Source organism: Scyliorhinus torazame, chromosome 11 (genome assembly GCF_047496885.1).
Source record: "Scyliorhinus torazame isolate Kashiwa2021f chromosome 11, sScyTor2.1, whole genome shotgun sequence".
NCBI classification, from domain to species: domain Eukaryota; kingdom Metazoa; phylum Chordata; class Chondrichthyes; order Carcharhiniformes; family Scyliorhinidae; genus Scyliorhinus; species Scyliorhinus torazame.
The window spans coordinates 209,846,846-209,867,844 of record NC_092717.1 but is presented as its reverse complement, the minus strand read 5'-3'; the positions used below and the strand labels follow the sequence as shown (position 1 = coordinate 209,867,844).

At 47.9% G+C, this 20,999-nt stretch overlaps 1 long non-coding RNA gene across 1 annotated transcript in view; it reads right to left on the bottom strand.

The window, feature by feature from the left end:
- The window catches only part of LOC140385774 (uncharacterized), an 89,742-nt gene that overhangs the window by 54,834 nt on the left and 13,909 nt on the right, over nucleotides 1–20,999 (bottom strand). The window lies entirely within an intron of this gene.

Below are 20,999 nucleotides of genomic sequence, written 5' to 3'. Positions count from 1 at the left end.
GTTTGATTAGCATAAGGATGAGAAAGTATCGACACCTTTGGTGAAGGGACTCCTTAATCGTGGTTGAAAGAGCAGTCTCAAACAGTTAAACTGATCTCTTGTTTCAAACTTTTTAATAATTCTTTGGTAGTAGTTTCCAGCAGTGTGCACTGGTTTATCCAGAGTAATTTGGTCGAATTGTCCAAACCAGGGCAAAAGAACAAATTATTTTGAGCATAATTATATCAAAAGAGAGTCATATTGGACTCAAAACATGACTGTTGACTCCGTCCCTCTCTCCTCGGATGCTGCCAGACCTGCTGGGGGCTTTCCAAGCTTTTTCGAATCTTATTTCACATTTCTAGCATCCACATTATTTTTCTTTGAATCTATTTTAGATGTTGGTTGAGGGGTAAATATTGACCAGGGCATTGGCTGGTATCAGATGCAAAAGTGCAGATGCATAAAAGTTGATATGAAAGCGCATTAATATATTTGAATCGAGTTTCTTTGTGAGCGAGTGCATCGATTGCTTCAGTTAAAGCGGGCAGGTCAATAGGTTCAGTAAAATAGATCTCATAGAATCGCATAGAATTTACAGTGCAGAAGGAGGCCATTCGGCCCATTGAGTCTGCACCGACCCTTGGAAAGAGCACCCCACCCAAGCCCACACCTCCACCCTATCCCCGTACCCTAGCAACCACACCTAACCTTTTTTGGACACTAAGGGCAATTTACCATGGCCAATCCACCTACGCTGCACATCTTTGGACTGTGGGATGAAACCCACGCAGACATGCGATGTATGTGTGGACTCCGCACAGACAGTGACCCAAGCCGGGAATCGAACCTGGAACCCTGGAGCTGTGAAGCAACTGTGCTAACCCCCTGTGCTACCGATAAAGGAATTTCACACAAGCACAAGTTAAAAAATGCACTGCTGTAAACATTTCCAGTTGTCTTGCATTTGGAGCATTCTTTCAGGCAATGATAAAATATATTATCCCTGAATTTTCTCTTATTTCACACCCACCACAAGTATAAAGATTCAGGGCTTCCACCTGCATGAGTTGCGATCCTAATCCTAATTTCTGATTTTCCAAGCCTGTTGATTCATTCTTTGGGTACCCGAGTGACTCAGAGTGTAGCTGGGGAGCCTGCCACAGGTGGGAGATTGGAAATCTGTCTGCGGCTTCTTGCCACATCATTAGTGACACCCATAACAACACACCTCCTTGGCCCCAGGTGTTATATATCTTTGTATTATCTGTAAATATCTGTAAAGAGTTAGAAACTAATTAGCTAATCAAATTTCTTCACCTTGCTACTCAACAGGACACAGCAAGGATAAGAGAAAATTGACAATTTATACTGTACAGGAAGACAATGCTGATTGGTTGGCAAGTGGACTCTGATTGATAGAGGCGTAGCCATGGAGAATGCACCAGTGGTAGATGTGTGCCTTGCTGATGATGATCACAGTCATTACACTCGAAGATGAAAGCTGTTGTCAGATAGGACTCATAGGATAGAATCCCTACAGTGCAAGAGGAGGCCATTTGACCCATCGAGTCAGCACCGATCCTCTGAAAGAGCACTCCACCCAAGCGCACTCCCCCACCCTATGCCAATAACCGTTTAACCTAACCTACACATCTTTGGACCCTAAGAGGCAATTTAACATGGTCGATCCACCTAACCTGCACACCTTTGGACTGTGAGAGGAAACCGGAGCACCCGGAGGAAACCCACACAGACACAGGGAGAACGTACAAACTCCACACAGTCACCCAAATCTGGAATTGAACCCGGATCCCTGGCGCTGTGAGGCAGCAGTGCTAACCACTGTGCCACCGTGCCACCTGATTCCTGAATAAAGAACACATTATTGTGGATCTGTGTAGCTATGTAATGCTGTACTTCCTGAAGGGGAATGCTTGTGGCTATGTCACATGTATCTCTGTTGTATTGATTATTTAAAGTTGGGTTTTTCTTTTTATGTCAAGTATAATTTGTCTGTTAATTCATTTGCATTGGTTCTGATTGGTGTCAAAGTAAAAGTTACAAAAAGTGCAATTTTCTTGATAATTTCTTTATTTGAGGACCATTTGGTAAATTTGGTTATTTTGATTGACAGTCCCCCCCCCACTATGAGAATCATAACAGATGTCTCTTTAGCAGAAAGGTGAAGTTACACTTTTGAGTTGCACACTGTAATGACTATCCCCTGCAGTTTTCTCAGAGAAACTGATCTCAGCTCTGTATAAAACGTGATTAGCAAGAAAGTATCCTACTTTCCAATTTCTGGGGGGAATTTGAGAAAAATAAAATTCACTCAGAGAGTGGTGGGAATCTGGAATGCACAGCCTGGGAAGGTCGTGGAGGCTGGAAACCTCACAACCTTTAAAAAGCACTTAAAACACCATTGCGTTCAAGGATATGGGGCAAGTGTTGGTGTAGGATTAGCACGGGATTAGGGGTAGTTATTGTCGATGGAGACTCAATGGGCCGAAGGGCCTTATTTGCGATGTCCAACTCTATGACTCTAATTCAACATGAAGCTAAAATGATTCAATGTTGTCATATTAATTCCTGGATTTATGTTGATTCTGTGCTTCGTGTGTTTGGACACAATGCGCTCAGGTAATGTTTCATGCATAATATTAACAAATAATATGGTCCATGTCATTAGGCCTTTGTTTTCTTCCAACCTCCTCAGCATCCACACCTTCCAAGCCTCTCCCAGAACGTCTTCCTCTGCAGATTAACAATATATTGTTGTGAGACTTTGGAACTCTGCCTGAGAAGCTGGTGGAAGCAGGATCACTGAATATTTTTAAGGCAGAGGTAGATAGATCCTTGTTAGATAAGGGAATTAACGTTTATCAGCGGTCGATGGGGAACATGGAGCTCAGCAAAATTGGATCAGCCATGATCTTATTGAATGGCTGGGCTGTCTCGAGAGGCCGAAAGGCCGACTTCAGTTCCTATTTCACATGTCAATTTTTCGTACATTCATAAATTGATCCTCAGCGATTTATGGTGACCATGACACTGATTTTGAGCAAGTTTTGCTCTGCCTCGTTACTGAGCTGAAATGTTCCCTCAGCACCATGGGTGGGATTCTCCGTTTGGGAGACTAAGTACTGACACCAGTACTAGATGGCGGGCGTTCCACGATCCCAATGGTGGCGCCCGTCATGGGGTGGGGGGGAAGGGTGTGTGTGAGGCTGGTGATGTGTGGTGCAGATGTTGGAGGATGGCATGTGCCAGGTCCCTAGGGCAGTGGGTATACACCCAGTGGCCACCCTAGCAGGTGGCAGGTGATGTGGGCACAGATACGAGGGGGTTGTGTGGTAGGGCCAACTGGTGTGTGACCGGTCACAGCTCGCCGCAACCCACCCACTCCCAACCCTGCCCCTCCTTCCCAGAAGTACCGTGTGATGGAATGGCTAGCACGCAAGCAGAGATCACCCAGGTGGACAATGGTATGTGACACTGGTGCGGGAGTCAGATGTTGCGGAGCACAAAAGCTCGCCGTGGGTTGCCATCATTCTCTGCCCCATGGACCGGACCCACTGATGCTGACGACAAAGGGCCAACACCCTGTAATGCAGCTGGTGGGACACTCAGGGGGTTATGGGGGGTATGGGGTTCAGGGAGATGTCCATGGAGGGGCGGTTGTGGAACAGAACGGTTGGGCTGCCGGTGGTCAGGCCCCCTAGTCGGCGAAACTGGGGCCGATTAGATTGTTCGGTGCGCGATGACCCTGGCGCAGGCGTTGTACGCCCTCCCGTGCCTGGTTTGGCCCCATGTAATAATAATAATAATCGTTATTAGTGTCACAAGTAGGCAAACATTAACACTGCAAGGATGTTACGGTGAAAAGCCCCTGGTTGCCACGCTCCTGTGCCTGTTTGGGTACACTGAGGGAGAATTCAGAATGTCCAAATTACCTAACAGCACATCTTTTGGGACTTGTGGGGGGAAACCGGAGCACGCGGAGGAAACCCACACTGACACGGGGAGAATGTGTAGGCCCCGTGCAGACAGTGATCCAAGCGGGAATTAAACCTAGGACCCTGGTGCTGTGTAGCAACAGTGCTAACCAGTGTACCGTGTGCTGCGCATCGTTGCCCTCCTCTGCATCCTCATCGGACAAGGCTTGGCATTCATCTCCCTCCTCCAGCATGTTGCCGCTCTGCTGTGCGATGTAGTGGAGGACACACCAGGCCACCACGATGCGGGAGACCCTCCCAGGACTGTATTGGAGGGCCCCTCCCAAGCAGTCCAAGCATCTGAACCCTGCATTCAGCATGCCGATGCACTGCTCAATGATGCCCCTGGCTCTATAGGCAGTTACATGGGCAGGGTGGGTATAGAGGGATATGGGCCAAATGCGGGCAAGTGACCCTTGCTCAGTGATAGAAACTGGGTGGCATGGACAAGCTGGGCCGAAGTGCCTGTTTCCATGCTGTAAACATCTATGACTCTATGTCTCTATGATCGCTGCATGGGTGTCTTTATACCTATTCTCCGCTTTGGTTTGAGGCGTCTGGATAGGCATCATCAGCCATTACAGCAGCGGATAACCCCTGTTGCCTAAGAGCCAACCCCTTACCCGGGGGGGTAGTGCCTCAAAGGTGTCGGACACATTTGAGTGTGCCAGAGAAAAGACGTCATGCATGCTGCCTGGATACAGACATACACGATGTGCATCTGGTGATTGCACACCAACTGCAGAGTGAGAGAATGGAATCTCTTCTGATTAATGAAGGGCACCCCCTCATGCCGCGGTGCTCTTCGGCAGCCATGCGTCCCATCGATCACCCCCCGGCCTGGGGCATCCCAGCGATGGCGGCAAATTCTTCTGCCAGGGCAATCTGGTGGGCGGAAGGTAATGTATTGTGCCATCCGGGCATACAGGACGTCCGTTATGGCACAGATGCACCTGTGTAAGGAATTCTGGGAGATCCCAGATAGGTCTCCACTCGGCGCCTAAAAGGACCCTGTGGCGTAAAAGTCACCTTGACGGCCACTTGGAGCAGGTGCCTTCCCCCACTCCCGCGTTCCCAGGTGCGCTATGATCTGGCACAGTTGCCGCATGGTCTCCCTGCTCAACCATAGTCTTTGGCGACACGCTCGATCCAGCAGGCCCTCCTTTGGCAGGCTCTGCCGGTATGCAGAAGCCCTGATGCGACAACCTCCCCACCTCCTTGGTCTGCGGGGCAGCCAGCTCTCCATATTCACCAGCTGGCCCCTCCTCCTCTAGCGCAGGCTCCTATTCGGCAGGGTCCTCCCCGAGCAGCTCCTGCTCGTGCAGCCTGAGTGCATCCACCAGAGCTGCAGCGGTTTGGCATTTACCAACAACACTGGCTGTCCTCCGAGATCCATTTTCTGCAGGTGGTAGAGGGCAGACATGTTAGCTTAGAGGGTACACCCGTGCCCAACCAGGTCCAACGGGCTACATGGTGGCCCTGGCCTTCACTGCAAACCCTACCACTGCATGCCCCCTCCCCCTTCCCGGTCCTAGCCCCACACCCTACCCGTTCTCTCCAAAACTCTTCCCCCTACCCCAGCATTGCCTGTGACTGGGGGTCTCCTGCCCCGTCCCTGCCAGCCTTTCTTTCTGTGGCTCCTGTCCCCGCCTTCTTATGGCATTTACCATGGGGTCCCTCCTTGGGGGTCTAGGGCTATCCCATCAGCAGGGTGCCACCTGGCTGCGGGGTGGAGGGGGAGGGCTCAAGTCACCAACCAGCGCCATGCCTGGTGGCATACAGCGGCTGGGACTGCGGACATGGTCTGGCAAGGGGGGTAGGCACCTCTTCGAACCTTAGCTGTAGTGTGCCATGGGTCCTCTGTGCCACACAATGGTTGTGCCCATCTGTCCGGGGACAGGATGGATGGGAGCAGCAGTGCAGTGGGCAGCTGGGGCTTGATGACGGCTTGTTTTCTGATGGAGTGGGCTGGCTGAAGGTGCCACTGGTAGGGCACCTGCCCTGGGGGAGGGCAGTGTGCCAGGCAGTGTGGCAAGGACCACAGTGCCTGATTCCACCTTTCAGGGTGTGTTCTTCCCCCCCCCCCTGCTCCCCCTGGAGTGGGGCAACACCTCAGATGGGTGCACTGAGCGGTACTGACACCTAGTGGGTCACTGGCTGCACTGAGTCACACCCTGTTGATGGGTCAGGGAGTTCCTGTGGGGTGGCCTGGGGGGTAGGGCGGGGGCATCCATGTGACTGGTGGCGCTCTGCACACATACAGGTCACAGTGGACAGTCATAGAGTGCTCAGCCAGATGGTTGCTTGCAGGACATGGCAATGACGGTCCATTCGCGGCCACCCCGGTCCCGGGGTGGGGCACCCCAAACCCACTGTCCATCACCTGGTCAACCGCCGCTACTCTCCCCAGCACTGGTAGATGCCCCTCCAGCCAGCGGCACAACTGTCAGCGCAGGTTTGCACCTTTGGGGTCATGTCTTACCTCCTGTCTCACCCTCAGCATTCATGGCGTCTGGTTCCCGTTTTTAATAACCACAAGTGAACCACGTTAGGGTCATTTCCGCCTGGCGGAGGCTGAGCATCGTGGGAGGTCAGACACTACCAGGACGGGCCCGTTAATGATATGCTAACAGTTGTCACTGTACAATCTGCATGCCCATGCGCAGGGCATGGATCGCATTCATGCCGCTATCGAGGCGTCGGAACATGGCGCTCCATTGGGCACCCAGCACCAACGTCAATCTTCGGTTGACGCGTGATTCTCCACCCGATAGCGATTCGCAATTCCCGTGTCACTAGACGGAGAATCCTGCCCCACATTTTCACTTCTAAAACATTCTTGTTGACATTGTTGTGCATCAGTATCACATTAAGTCATATCTGTGACAATTGCAACTTTCTATATGAAATGAAATGAAATGAAAATCGCTTATTGTCACAAGTAGGCTTCAAATGAAGTTACTGTGAAAGGCCCCTGGTCGCCACATTCCGGCGCCTGTTCGGGGAGGCTGTTACAGGAATTGAACCGTGCTGCTGGCCTGCCTTGGTCTGCTTTCAAAACCAGCGATTTAGCCCTGTGCTGTGTACTTCATATTCAAATTTGTCCCTTACCTTTGTGCCCTTAAGATAAATACTTTTCTGTTGACACTGAGCCAATTGCTGCTACATTCAGTACTCCACGACTGTATTTCTTAACAATCTTTCTAACATTCATGTTGATTAACGGGGTTTAAGAAGCTTTAAAAGACCATTATTACAAGTATGCTGTCAAGATGTGCTATTTCTGTGCTTTTTTATCACCGATGAAATCACATTCTCTGGAATTGCATGTTTCAAAGATATGGGCACTGTTATTTATGGAGAGGAGGCAAGACTGCACGATCCCATTATAATTTAATTCTTCAGTTTCCTGTACAGTGGCCAGTAAAATTGACAGCCAGACCAATAGCGATGAGGGAACAACAAAGATGGTGGGAAGACCTCAGCCAGGGCCTCTTGGGGAAGGTTGGCAAGGGCGGGGTAGGCTGAAAGGAGAGAAGTTGGTGATTGGAGGTGGGGAGAGATGCTCCAATCAGGAGACGGAAAGAGGGGTTAGCCATTGTGAGGTATGGAGGTTGTGAGTGGCCAAGGTCAGGAGCAGGGAGTGAGGTGGGCAGCCCAAAAGAGGGAAGGGAGATTGATGTTTGGGATGAGGTGGGTGGGCCGGGTTGGTCATAATTGGGGGAGGAGAGATGTTGGTGATTGGGAGAATTAAAGAGAGGTCGGCAACCTGGTGACAGAAGAGAGGACGGTGATCGAGGGTGGAGTGGGGGGGTCGGAGGGGGGGGGTGGGGGGGGAACAATCTGGTGAGGAGTAGAGAGAGATGTTGGTGTTTGTGAGGGTAGAAGGTCTCAACGGAACGGGAGAAGAGATGTTGGCGACAGGGAGGCTAAGGGTTTCCTCGAGGAATCAGGGGAGCAATCAAGTTGCTCCTGGCCCAGGGAGTGTGCTGAGAAAAGCATTAATGTTGTCAGCAGCCCTGCCTCCCTTTCACTCCAAGATCCCTGGGAAACCTGAGCAGCAACAGAGAATTTCAAATTGAGCTCCCAATTATAATCAAATTGAAGCAAATTTAAATAAGCAAATTAAATGTCCACCTCTCATGGCAGGACATTCGAATGCCCTGATATCTGACACTGTAAAAATATAAAAATGATTTTGGGTGTGTTCTTAAACCCCTGAACCTTTATATCCTGTCTTGTGCGTTGAGCGTGAGGGTTAATAACTAGTTCCTGATGTAATTTTTTAATTCATTAATGCGCTTCACTGACAAAGCCAGCATTTAATACTAATGCATAATTGCACTTGAGAAGTAGTTGGTGTGCCATCTTGTGGAACTGCTGAAGCTTATATGGTGTATGTGCATCCACAATGCTTTAGGTTGGCATTTCCAGAGCTTTGACCCACAATTTGCAACATTGTTGTTGGTTTCAAAGAAAAGTAGCCATTGTATTTCAATTTTGAAAATCTCGTGATATTCGGCGGAGAATCAAACGCAACTTATAAACGGGACCGGCGCAGAGCACAGGTTCCGTTCCAATGCTCCGGTCCCCCGCCAGCGCCGATAGGGAGCTGCTCGTCCTGTGCCGGTGGCACCATGTAAGTCCACGGTTTGCTGGGATTTCAATATGATTAATGGGCTGGAAGCCTGGTGCTCCACCCCTCTGCAATGCTCCAGCCCTCTCAGCTGGGAGTCACATGGGCGTGAATTGGTACAAGTATTTAGGAGGAGGACCCAGGCGCCATGGCCGCTGAGGGAGAGAAAGAAGCATTGAAAACATCTCTTTTCAGGTTTGATGGTGGGGGGGATCTCAGTGAATTGCGGGGAATGACTTGGTGGAACATTCATGGACTTGGGGTTTCCCCACTCAGGGGCGGGGTGCCCTGTCTGAGACCCCCATTGCGACTATACAATCATTTCAACCCACCCCCTAGCTGCCCTAGCTGCAAGTTACAGGCTCCTGGGTGTTGAGACAACTTCTTCAAAATTCATTTTCATGGGACGTGAGCTTCACCGGCTCGGCCAGCATTATTGCCCATCTCCGAATGCCCTTGAGCAGGTGGTGGTGAGCTGCTTTCTTGAACCGCTGCAGTCCTTGTGGTGTAGTTACACCTACTGTGTTGTTAGTGAGGGAGTTCCAGGTAATGAAATGTCATGGGGCGATGGTTTGATTCTCTCTTTTTGGAGATGGTCATTGTCTGGCACTGTGTGGAGCGAATGCTATTACTGCTCACAGTACCCTGCATAGGTTCTGAGGGCTTCTGGTCATGTGACTCACCACCCAGCCAACCCCTCTGGAAACCTTCATACCCCAGCAGTATTATCAGTGGGGTGGGTGTGACCATGCTCAGTCGCCAGCCCATCGGGTGTTGGCACTCCTCAAAAGGCCCCACATCAGAGTAAGCAGGGGATGAGCAGAGCTCACCCCTAACAAAGGGCACATGCGCTGTTGTGGCTGGGACCTTCCCTGGCACACAGCCACTCTCAGAGCGAAAGCCTCACCATGACACTATCAGCTAGCCCACCCCTGAGGAACACGAGATATCTCCAAGCTCTGATCCGATCAATTCCGTCCTCGACCAGGAAACCTGACCAGCTCCCTGTTGCAACCTGTCGCAGGGTCCACATAACACTGTAGCTAATTTCCCAGCAAACACACACACACCCCTCACCCACCCCCATATGTTTAACCTGCCCGCACAGTGGGATCTTAGCATGGAGATGAATTTCTGCATGGTATGACCATCTCCACCACACAGCCAGTTACCACCCTCCTGATGGGAGAGCACAAGGCTCATTCAGTGGGAAAACCCTCAGTAACACCGCTTGCAGCAGCCACTGGTACTCCAGTTGGTAGGGAAGGGTGGTGAGAATAGAGGCTTCCCACATTACAGGCCGGGCGCCAATCACTGATGGGGACAGGGGTGCAGTGCGGACTTCCAAAAGGCCGATGAGGAGGTGCAAAGGAGACGCCTCCTCAGGCCACATGTATACCGTCATCGCCTGTCCTTCGGGGAGCTGCCAGACCACGTGGTCCAGTGCCAACTCTGCACCTGGCACTGTGGGGGCATGAGAAGGACACCTGCTTCCAGTGGCTGTCAAGGTGATGGTCATCCTGAACATTTATGGCTCTGGCTCATTCCAGGGCTCGAGCGGGGATCTGGTGTGGGATCTCACAAACGTTTGTGCACAGGTACATCCGCACTGTCACAGATGCCCTATGTGCCCGTGCATCAGACTACATCACCTTCAGCCTGGACCAGGCCAAACAAGATGCCCCAGCAGCATAATTTACCGCCATCACTTGCATTCCCCAGGTCCAAGGGCTGATCAATGGTATACATGCCAGCCTCCGAGCACTGGTTCGACAAGGAGTGCCCTTGGAAGGGTTTCCACTCTGCGAATATGCAGTTGCTGTGCATCCACAGCTGCACATCTGCGCCTCATATCCAGACAGAATGCATAATGCATACCACCTGCCGCAACCTTTGGTTCCCAGGATCTTCGAGGTGCTCCCTCAGGTGAGGGGTTGGCTAATGGGCGACAAGGGTTACCCACTGACATCATGGCTAATGACACCTGTGCAGAGGCTGCAGACAGACGTGGAAATCTGTTATAATGACGGTCACACAGCAATCTGTTCTGTCACTGAGCGATGCATCGGTGTCATAGATTATCATAGAATCATAGAATTTACAGTGCAGAAGGAGGCCATTCGGCCCATCGAGTCTGCACCAGCTCTTGGAAAGAGCACCCTACCCTAGTTCAACACCTCCACCCTATCCCCATAACCCAGGAACCCCACCCAACACTAAGGGCAATTTCGGACACTAAGGGCAATTTATCATGGCCAATCCACCTAACCTGCACATCTTTGGACTGTGGGAGGAAACCGGAGCACCTGGAGGAAACCCATGCACACACGGGGAAGACGTGCAGACTCCGCACAGACAGTGACCCAAGCCGGAATCGAACCTGGGACCCTGGAGCTGTGAAGCAATTGTGCTATCCACAATGCTACCATGCTGCCCTAATGCTCAAGATATATTTCCGATGTCTGGACTGCTCTGGTGGGTCTCTCCAATATAGCCCCCGGAGGGCCTCGGACATCGTGATGGCCTGTTGCGCCCTTCAAAATATTGTGCAGTAACGGGGCGACATGCCAGAGGAAAAGGAAGAATTGCAGGGCTCATCTGATGAGGACAATGAGGATGGTTTCCAGGAAGACCTGAGTTTGGAGCTGGCATGGCAGGCAACCAATGTGTGACTCAGGACCACTGCACATGGGACGACCTATCACCTCTCAATTTGCCAACTAGCTGGCCAGTGGCAGCTCTGCTGGACTGGTCTGTGAGAGTGGGGTGACTCACGTGCTGTAGGGACATCTGCGTTACATTGGACCATCACTTGTTTGGTGCATGCCGACCTCCAATGCAGCCATTGCCCTCTCCTCGGCCTCACCTGCGAGTTGCATGGCCGATTTTTCTGAGGGAGTGTGGACCCGAATATCTGGGATGCCCCTTCCCATCTTCTGATGCTACCGGCCACTATGGGCCGCCTTATATTTGGGGGCACAAAACAGATATAGTGAGAGGTTGGGAGGTATGTTTTATGGGGTGGTCTGTAGCTGGTGTCACATGTGTGCAAGGCTCTTGGCCAAAGAGGACAGTACATGTTTTGAGGTTTCGTGGAGCATGGGCTGTAAGGGAGATGCAGGTAGGTGGGATGTTATTGGCCTCTAGGGGATTGGGGTCAAATGTGAGGAGTGATGGATGGGAGTGAAGCAAGGGGCACAGAGGTGATGACTCACCTGAGCTGCCCTAAAGAGGTCGTTCATCTTCTTTTGGCATTGCGTGCCAGTCGTCCTGGTGAGGCTGGCAGCACTGAAAACCTCTGCCACCTCATCCCAGGAGTCATTGAGAATGATGGGCTTGAGCCTCCACCCCACCCTGGGGAAGAGGGTGTCCCTCTTTTCTTCAATGGCGTCCAGCAGTCTGTCGATCACCAACTCCCAGAACCTTTCAGCAGGTCTTTGTGCAGCAATATTTCTGGCTGCAATGACAATCTGGGGTGAGTGGCGCTCTTAAAAGCTGCTCCAGTTTGTCAGGCGATTAATGCAAACCCCAGTGAATCAGATGCCAGCGGGTCCGGGAAACGCTCAGGCTGCACATGGACAGCGTGCTGGCCCATTTGCTTGGCCTGAATTTCTCCTGGTTGGCGCTTCCAGCAGGAGTGCGCAGTTCCCGCAATTCAACCCCGGCGGCAGCACTTTGTCTCCAGAAAGGAGAATCCAGCCTCAGGTCACACAATGGGCTGAAGGACCTCTTTCCAGCTGTAAAAACTCTATTTGTGAAATGAATCAATAGGACACATTGCTTCTTTCTTGTCTCTTAACACACCTCATAAAATATACTTTCAGTGTCCAACTGCCCTCCTGAACACTAACTTAGAATTCACCATTTGTAACACCTCTTCTCGTGGAGGGATGTAAATGTTCTCTCAAAATGATCTTCAATCTTTTGAATTCTCTAACCCAGAGACCACTGGAGTCGTTGAATAAATTCAAGGCTGAGTTCAACAAATTTTTGATCTACAAGGGAGTCAAGGACGAGGAGGAAGAGACCAGGAGAGTTAGGGCCACAATCAGATTGGCCATGATTTTACTGAACAGTGGAGCAGGCTTGAAGCGGCAAATGGCTTACTCCTGCTCCTATTTTTATCTTATTATTTACAAGAGATTCACCGGTAATTCTTTGGTAATTCTTGACATTTTCTTTCAAAAAGGTTTTCAAAATTTTTGTTGCTACGTTCACTTCCATTTAAGAAATGCAGGTTAGGTGGATTGGCCGTGCTAAAATTGTCCCTTTGTGTCCAAAGATGTGCAGGTTAGATGGGGTTACGGGGCTGGGGGAGGGGTGGGGAATGGGCCTAGGTAGAGTGCTCTTTCGGAGGGTCAGTGCAGACGCGATGGTCCAAATGGCCTCCTTCTGCACTGTAGGGATTCTATGGATGAGACCATGCTGTTATGAATCATTTCAAATTATTTACTTTTCTTTCACGTTTTTGGAAATCTCCAACCACGGCTATTGTTGTGTTAATTCCTGGCTCTACCAGCCATGACTCAGTACCCACACTCTTGCCTGCAATGGTTCAAGAAGGCAGCTTCTCATGGGCAATTGGGGATGGGCAACAAACCCAGGCTTAGCCAGCAACACGCACATCCCAAGAATGAATTTTTAAAAAATATTCCTTCTCATCATGCCTCTGTAGGTTCTTTGGTAAAGTGGACAACTCCAACCTATTCAGTCTCTCCAGATATTTGAAATCCATCGTCTCTGCTAGGTTCCAGAAACATATATAGTCAATAGTCAGATATATTGACTTTGTCTATATATATGTTTCTGGAACCTACCTCTTCATTCACCTGAGGAAGGAGCAGTGCTCCGAAAGCTAGTGATTTGAAACAAACCTGTTGGACTTTAACCTGGTGTTGTAAGACTTCTTTCAAAATATCCTCCTATTCAATGGTCCCGAATATAATTATGTAGCTTCCCCTTAAAGGCATTGACGTTTACTTTTGCCTCAACCACGTCATGAGGTGGACAGTTCCACATCCTCACCCCTCTCTGAGTAAAGAGGTTTCTCTTGAGTTCCTTATTCGGTTTATTAGTGACCATCTAACATTCATACCTTTAGTTTTGGAATCCCCCACATATGGAGATTTTTCTCTAGGTCTACCACATCAAACCCCTGAATTATTGCAAAGATCTTTGTTAAGTCACCTCGGTATTCTTATTTCCTGGAGAAAAATCTGTTTGGTCTTATATCCTTTCAGTAAATCTTTCTTTGAACCTTTCGCCTTTACCTTTATATTCTTTTGGGAGATTAACCTATTAACAGTACGTTAACTGTAACCTCACTAAGCTTTTAGACATAACTTGTCTCATTTTGCATTCTGCTCCTCGAGGGATGACCTTGACTGCTTTATTTGCACTTTTTATGGCGCAATGCAGTTTTCCAGAATGTACACCATGGGCTAGATTTTATGGGGATGGCGGTGGAGTGGGGAGGGGTTGCTGCCCTCAGCACAAAAGTGTCAGGGGGAGGGGGTAGGGGTGCAGCAAACTCAACTGTACTTGATTAGTCTACCTGCAGCCATCTCACAGCAGTCAGTCCACTAATTGGTTGAGACATTACTTCAGTCCCCATCTAAGAGGAAATCCTGCCCCTGAAAGCCGCTGGTCAGTCAAATAGTTGAAAGTTCTCCTGTCTCAGCGGCACCACTGGGACTGGTCGCCATGACTGGGAAGGGTTGCTGGTCATTCTGGTGGAGTTGGAAACAAGTCAGGATTAAACAGACCTGAGGCGGATCCTTCCGCCGAAGGCCCACGTTAATAAGCTTTAAAATGACTCCCCTGGGGCATCCCACAGTCTGGGGATCTGGACTGAATATTCCAGCCAGAGGATTCTCGTTAGCCATCCAACAGGTGGTTCTCAATCACTCCACGTCCTGGAACAACAGTCAGCTGAAAAAACAACTTCAACATCCAAAGCAAGGGCACTGATCTTCCATCTCACATTCACCCTCTTTTATTTTTCCCGTTCCCCCTCCCTCATGGTATGTATGCCTTGTTTGTGTTTAGGTAGATGGTGGGACAGTAAAAGACGGGGGGGCGGGGGTGGGGGGGGGGTGCAGTAGTAGATTAGCTGGCCACTAATTATTGCATGTCTTCTCTCTATTTTTGTTAGAAATAAACAGTTGTGTTTCACTTACAAATCTGATGCCTCTAAGTCATTGGAGCCATCTGGGCCAAAGATCTCAGAAACTTGATACTAATTACTGATTAATTCACTTGTGTTGGGATTCAGGGACCTGTGGGGCTGGAATTGACTGCGCACTCACTCAGGGCCACCTATGTCATGGGTGAAATACCTATGAGGCAGGTGGAGGCAAGCAACTTATGGGCACGCTGCCACTACCAAAGCTCTCGGTTTTATTCCACTGGGGGAGCATGAAATAACATGCTACATTTGTTCAGAGCGGAGTCAACATTAGATTCACTTTGAAGTGGAGTTAACCTGATTCATCCTGAATGAAGTTTAAAGTTACTTCCCACTGGAGTCCACATGTGCGATATAATTACACAAATAATATAAATTTCTAAATTCTCTTGTGTGGTAATATACTGCGTGGAATTCTGTCCATGCCACATTCAGTCTGAATTTGGTCCACCTTTCAAATAGCCTGGAATTGAGTCAATGAAACATTTAGCCTAGAGTGGTGTCCAAGCCTCATTCCGCCTGCAGCCGAGTCTGTGCCACAGGGAATATTCTGTGAGCTTCTTCTCCTGGTGTCGTCCTTTCTTTATTGAGAGCTGGATCAGAGAATCAGTTGGAGAGACCAGTATGCTCGATTCGCTGTGCCCTCAATTTTCTGGTGATTAATTGGAATTTTAATTAGAATCAGGAATGCCAGAAACAGGGTCTGCTGACCACTGTGCCCCATCATGATCTGCATTCTAATCAAGCCAAGCTTTTCATCAGCAGCCTTGCTTTATAGGATAGCTGACGCTTTCACCCTGGCATAAACTTCGTCAACAAGCTGTTACTTTCTACTTATTCTTTTGCCGATCAACGCAGTAGGATTATAAGTGCATCTCTGCCTTTGACTTGTTTTACTTTGAATGTTAAACAACAAAGAAATAACTGGCGAAAAGCGCATAGACGTTTTATTAGACATGCACCTTTTCCCCGAGGTACTATTGATAAAATTGGTTAGTTTACAATCTGTGCTGTTGTGTATGTCACAGTGATACAGATCCTTATGGGATGGTGCAATCCTTGCAATGTCTCTGCACAAATTGTGGTCCCACTGCATTCTTAAGTAGCTTTCGAACTGAATTAAAAAGCGTGAATGTTTTGTTATTGCTATCCAGGATCTTCCCAGTCAATATGAATCAACGGTTTAAGGCACTGTGTGCTTGGACACAGAAATTTGCTGCGCATTGAGTGAGCTAAGCAGTCGTAGAATCATGGAACAGAAGAACGCTTACAGCATGAAGGAGGCCATTCTCCCTGACGTGTCTGTGCTGCCCCTTTGAGGGAGCAATTCACATCACACCTCTTCCCTTCCTTTTCCCCGTAGCCCTGCAATTTGTTTTCCTTTTTAGATTGCGATCCAATTCCCTTCTGAAAGCTTCAGTTGACCCTGCCTCCATTACACTCGAAGGCAGTGCCTTCCTGATCCTAAACACTCAATGATTGAGCAATTTTTTTCTCATGTCGCCATTGCTGCTTTTGCCAATTACTTTCAATCTCTGCCCTCTGGTTCTCAATCCTTCCATCAATGGAAACAGTTTCTCTCTATTAATAATCTTTATTAGTGTCACAAGTAGGTTTATATTCACACTGCAATGAAGTTACTGTGAAAATCTCCCAGGTGCCACACTCAGGCACATGTTCGGGTTCACTGAGGGAGAATTCAGAATGTCCAATATCAAGCATGCCTTTCGGGACTTGTGGGAGAAAACCGGAGCACCAGGAGGAAACCCCTGCAGACACGGGGAGAACATGCAGATTCCGCACAGCCAGTGACCCAAGCTGGGAATCAAACCCAGGTCCCTGGCACTGTGAAGCAACAGTGCTGACCATTGTGTTACCGTTCATCCAGCAATCCTGGGAAAAAAGTCTTATATCGAGCTAATGAAGATTTTAGAAGGGCATTTCTTGCCTCAACCGTTGTTAGTTGCAGAAAGGCTTTGTTTCCATCGCCATAGTCAGGAAGAAGATGAAAGCATTTTACAATTTGTAGCAGCTTTAAGAAAGTTAGAAAAATACTACGAGTTTGGTACACCACTTGGTGATACTCTTCGTAATAGGCTGGTTTGTGGACTCTGCAGTAAAGGTATTCAAAGGAGGCTGTTTACTCTATGCGATTTAACTCTCAAAGCTGCTGTGGCAGTTGCCACATTTATGAAGCTACCAATGAAAGAAGCTTCACAGTTAGGAGCTGGAGCAGATTCACAAAATGGAGACCATCAGGACAAGGCTGCAAGGGCACAACCATGTCACAACCCAGCTTGGACACTCAACGGGGGATTGCTGGAATAGAGAAAATAAGTGTAAGAACTGTGGCAAAAAGGGCCATATTGCCAAGACATATTGGCTCAGAAAATTTCCCCAACATATCTGAGCAGACTAGTCGTGTCTATAAATTAGTTCAAGAGCACTCAAAAGACTACGTACCTGAACAACTTCAGGAGCTAAAGCTGGGCATCTTGTCAATGTGGGGTAATCAATAACATTCCTGGGCATTTCCAAACCCTGATGGTCACAAAATCAAAATGATTTTGTATCATTGAATGCAGCTGTATCATTGAATATCTGAGACAATTTATAATTAAAAGTTGAAGATTCTGCCTTTAAAACCATGAAATATGATCCCAAGACCATGCACAGAAGAGTTTATACCAGTATGAGGATACATTATGGTAAATGTAGAAGTAAATGGACAAAGAGCAGAGTTGCCTCTTTATGTTGTCCATGGAAATGTTCCTGCGCGTGCTGGTGAAGGTTTAACTCAACTATGGAGCAATAAATCAACCAGCAGATTCAAAGAATGATCTACAACAACTTCTGGAGAAGTATGAGATGGTGTTTGAAGATTCACTAGGCCCAATGACTGGATTTAAGTGCAAACAAAGATCAAGCCAAACAGTACACCAAAACATCTCAAAGCAAGAAACATGCCATACGACATCAGGTCAAAAATCAAAGAAGAACTAGAAAGGCTAATCCAAACAGGAGTCTTCAAACCAGTTGCTACAAATGATTGGGCAACACCACTAGTTCCTGTACTGAAATACAACGGTTCAGTGGGAATATGTGGAGATTTAAAAATAACTATTAACCCAGTATTGTACACAGATCATTAATCACTACTGCTTATTGAAGACTTGTTTGCCAGACTTTTTGGAGGACAGAAATTCTGGAAAATTGATCTATCACAAATGAATCTGGCTGAAAAATCACAGTCACTACTTACTATTGTGATGCACAAAGTCTGTTTCATTACATAAGACATCCTTTTGGGATAACATCTGCTCCTGCTCTTTTTCAGAGGTACATGGATCAAATTCTGAGTGGGCTAAATGAGATGCAATGTTATTTCGATGACGTTCTTATCACCGTTCAAGTGAACAAGAATACTTGAAGAATTTGGAAACTATTCTGAAATGTCTACAAAACCATAATCGCCAAGCTAAAAAGGGAAAGTCTGACTTTTTCAAGACAATCCATAAGTTACATCATGACTACAGCTTGCACAAGGAGCCGAGAAAGATGACAGCAATCTTAGAAGCACGACGTCCTCAAAATGTGACACAACTTAGATTGTTTTTAGGTCTAATCAATTATTATGCTAAATTCATGCGGTATTTAGCAAAATGACTGAAGCATTTCCACACTTTCATTTGTGCCAAACAGGTATGGGACTAGTCAGAAGAATGCACAAGTGCTTACAACAGGGTAAAAGATTCCTTCCAGAATTCAGAGCTGTTGGTTCACTACATCCCAAGCTGAACTCCCAACTTGCTTGTGGTGCATTACCCTATGGGGTTGGTGCCATTGCCTCTCACCTAGTGCTTTCAGGAGAGGAACAACTAATAGCATTTGCTTCATGAACTCTAACAAGTGCAGAAATGAATTACACGCAGCTAGAAAATGAGACGTTGAGCATCATTTTCAGGGTAAGAAGGTTCCACCACTGCCTTTATGGCTGTCATTTTATTCTTTTGACAGATCATTGACCCTTGACAACAATATTTGGGCCACATAAAGGTGTTCCTTCTTTAGCAGCTTGTAGGTTACAAAGATGGTCTTTGACAGTATTGGCACACACATACGATATCCAATATCGCAAGTCAGAACAACTTGCAAATTCTGATACAAAGAACAAAGAACAAAGAAAAGTACAGCACAGGAACAGGCCCTTTGGCCCTCCAAGCCTGTGCCGATGATGCTGCCCGTCTAAACTAAAATCTCCTACAATTCCGGGGTCCGTATCCCTTTATTTCAATCCTATTCATGTATTTCTCAAGATGCCCCTTAAACGTCACTATCGTCCCTGCTTCCACCACCTCCTCCGGCAGCGAGTTCCAGGCACCCACTACCCTCTGTGTAAAAAAACTTGTCTCATACATCTCCTCTAAACCTTGCTTCTCGCACCTTAAACCTATGCCCCCTAGTAATTGACCCCTCTACCCTGGGAAAAAGTCTCTGACTAACCGCTCTGTCTATGCCCCTCATAATTCTGTAGACCTCTATCAGGTCGCCTATCAACCTCCGTCATTCCAGTGAGAACAAACCGAGTTTATTCAACCTCTCATCATAGCAAATGCAACATCCTGGGAAATCGTGTGGCGACCAGAATTGAACACAATACTCCAAGTGTGGCCTAACAAAGGTTCTATACAGCTGCATCGTGACTTGCTAATTTTTATACTCAATGCCCCGGCCAATGAAGGGAAGCATGCCGTATGCCTTCTTGACTACCTTCTCCACCTGTGTTGCCCCTTTCAATGACCTGTGGACCTGTACACCTAGATCTCTCTGACTGTCAATACTCCTGAGGGTTCTACCACTCACTGTATATTCCCTACCTGTATTAGACCTTCCAAAATGCATTACCTCACATTTGTGTGGATTAAACTCCATCTGCCATCTCTCCGCCCAAGTGTCCAAACAATCTAAATCCTGCTGTACCCTCTGACAGTCCTCTGCACTTTGACAAGATTGCTGTTACAAGTCAAGCAAGAAACTGTGACTTCATCTCAAGTTCAGAGATGCACAAGAACAAATCCAGTGATGGGGAAGGTGATAGACATGGTCTGAAAAGGAAGGTTATCAGATGTTCATCAGAAAAAGTCAGAACTCAAGCACTACATTACATGAAGACTTGAGTTGACAGGGCAGAATGGAGTGATCCGAGTGATTATTTCTCCGCGCTTACAAAATAAAGTCCTTGACCAACTGCATCTGGGACATCCTGGTGTGGTGAGGATGAAGGAACTGGCACACAGTTAATTTTGGTGGCCAAGATTTGATGCTCAAGACAAAGAGAAAGTAGGACAATGCCGATCCTGTGTAAAACTATGAAACACTCCACCACTGCAACCATTACATCTGTGGGAATGGCTGACACAGCCGTGACAGAGAATACACATCAACTTCACTGGTCCAGTGCAGGGTCACAAGTTCCCAGTGAATATGGATGCCCACTCTAAATGGCTGGAAGTTGTGATCATGAAATCCACGACGACAGAACAAACCATTGAGAAGCGAGATGAATATTCAAAAGATTTGGAATACTAGAGCAGGTGATGAATGACAATGGCACTCAGTTCACATCGAAGGAGTTCAAAGACGATCTGAAGAGAAACGGTATACACCACATCAATTCAGCTCCATATCAGGGCAGCACAGTGGTGCAGTGGGTTAACCCTGCAGCCTCACGGCGCCGAGGTCCCAGGTTCAATCCCAGCTCTGGGTCACTGTCCGTGTGGAGTTTGCACATTCTCCCTGTGTTTGAGTGGGTTTCGCCCCCACAAGCCAAAGATGTGCAGGGTAGGTGGATTGGACATGATAAATTGCCCATTAATTGGAAAAAAATAATTGGCTACACTAAAATTATTTTTTTTTATATTCAGCTCCATATCATCCATTGGTCGAAAATTTGTTCAATCACTGAAACATTCCAACAAGGCATCGAAGGGCCAAGATGCATTGGCAAGAAGAGTGAACAGATTCTTAATGTCTCACAGCAACACCACACACTCAACACTACAGATGGAGAACTAAAGCCTGTGCAAAACATTATTTGCCGATGGTGGTACAGATCACATGACATTTTAGGGGCTGGTTTAGCACAGGGCTAAGTAGCTGGTTTTTAAAACAGACCATTGCAGGCCAGCAGCATGGGTTC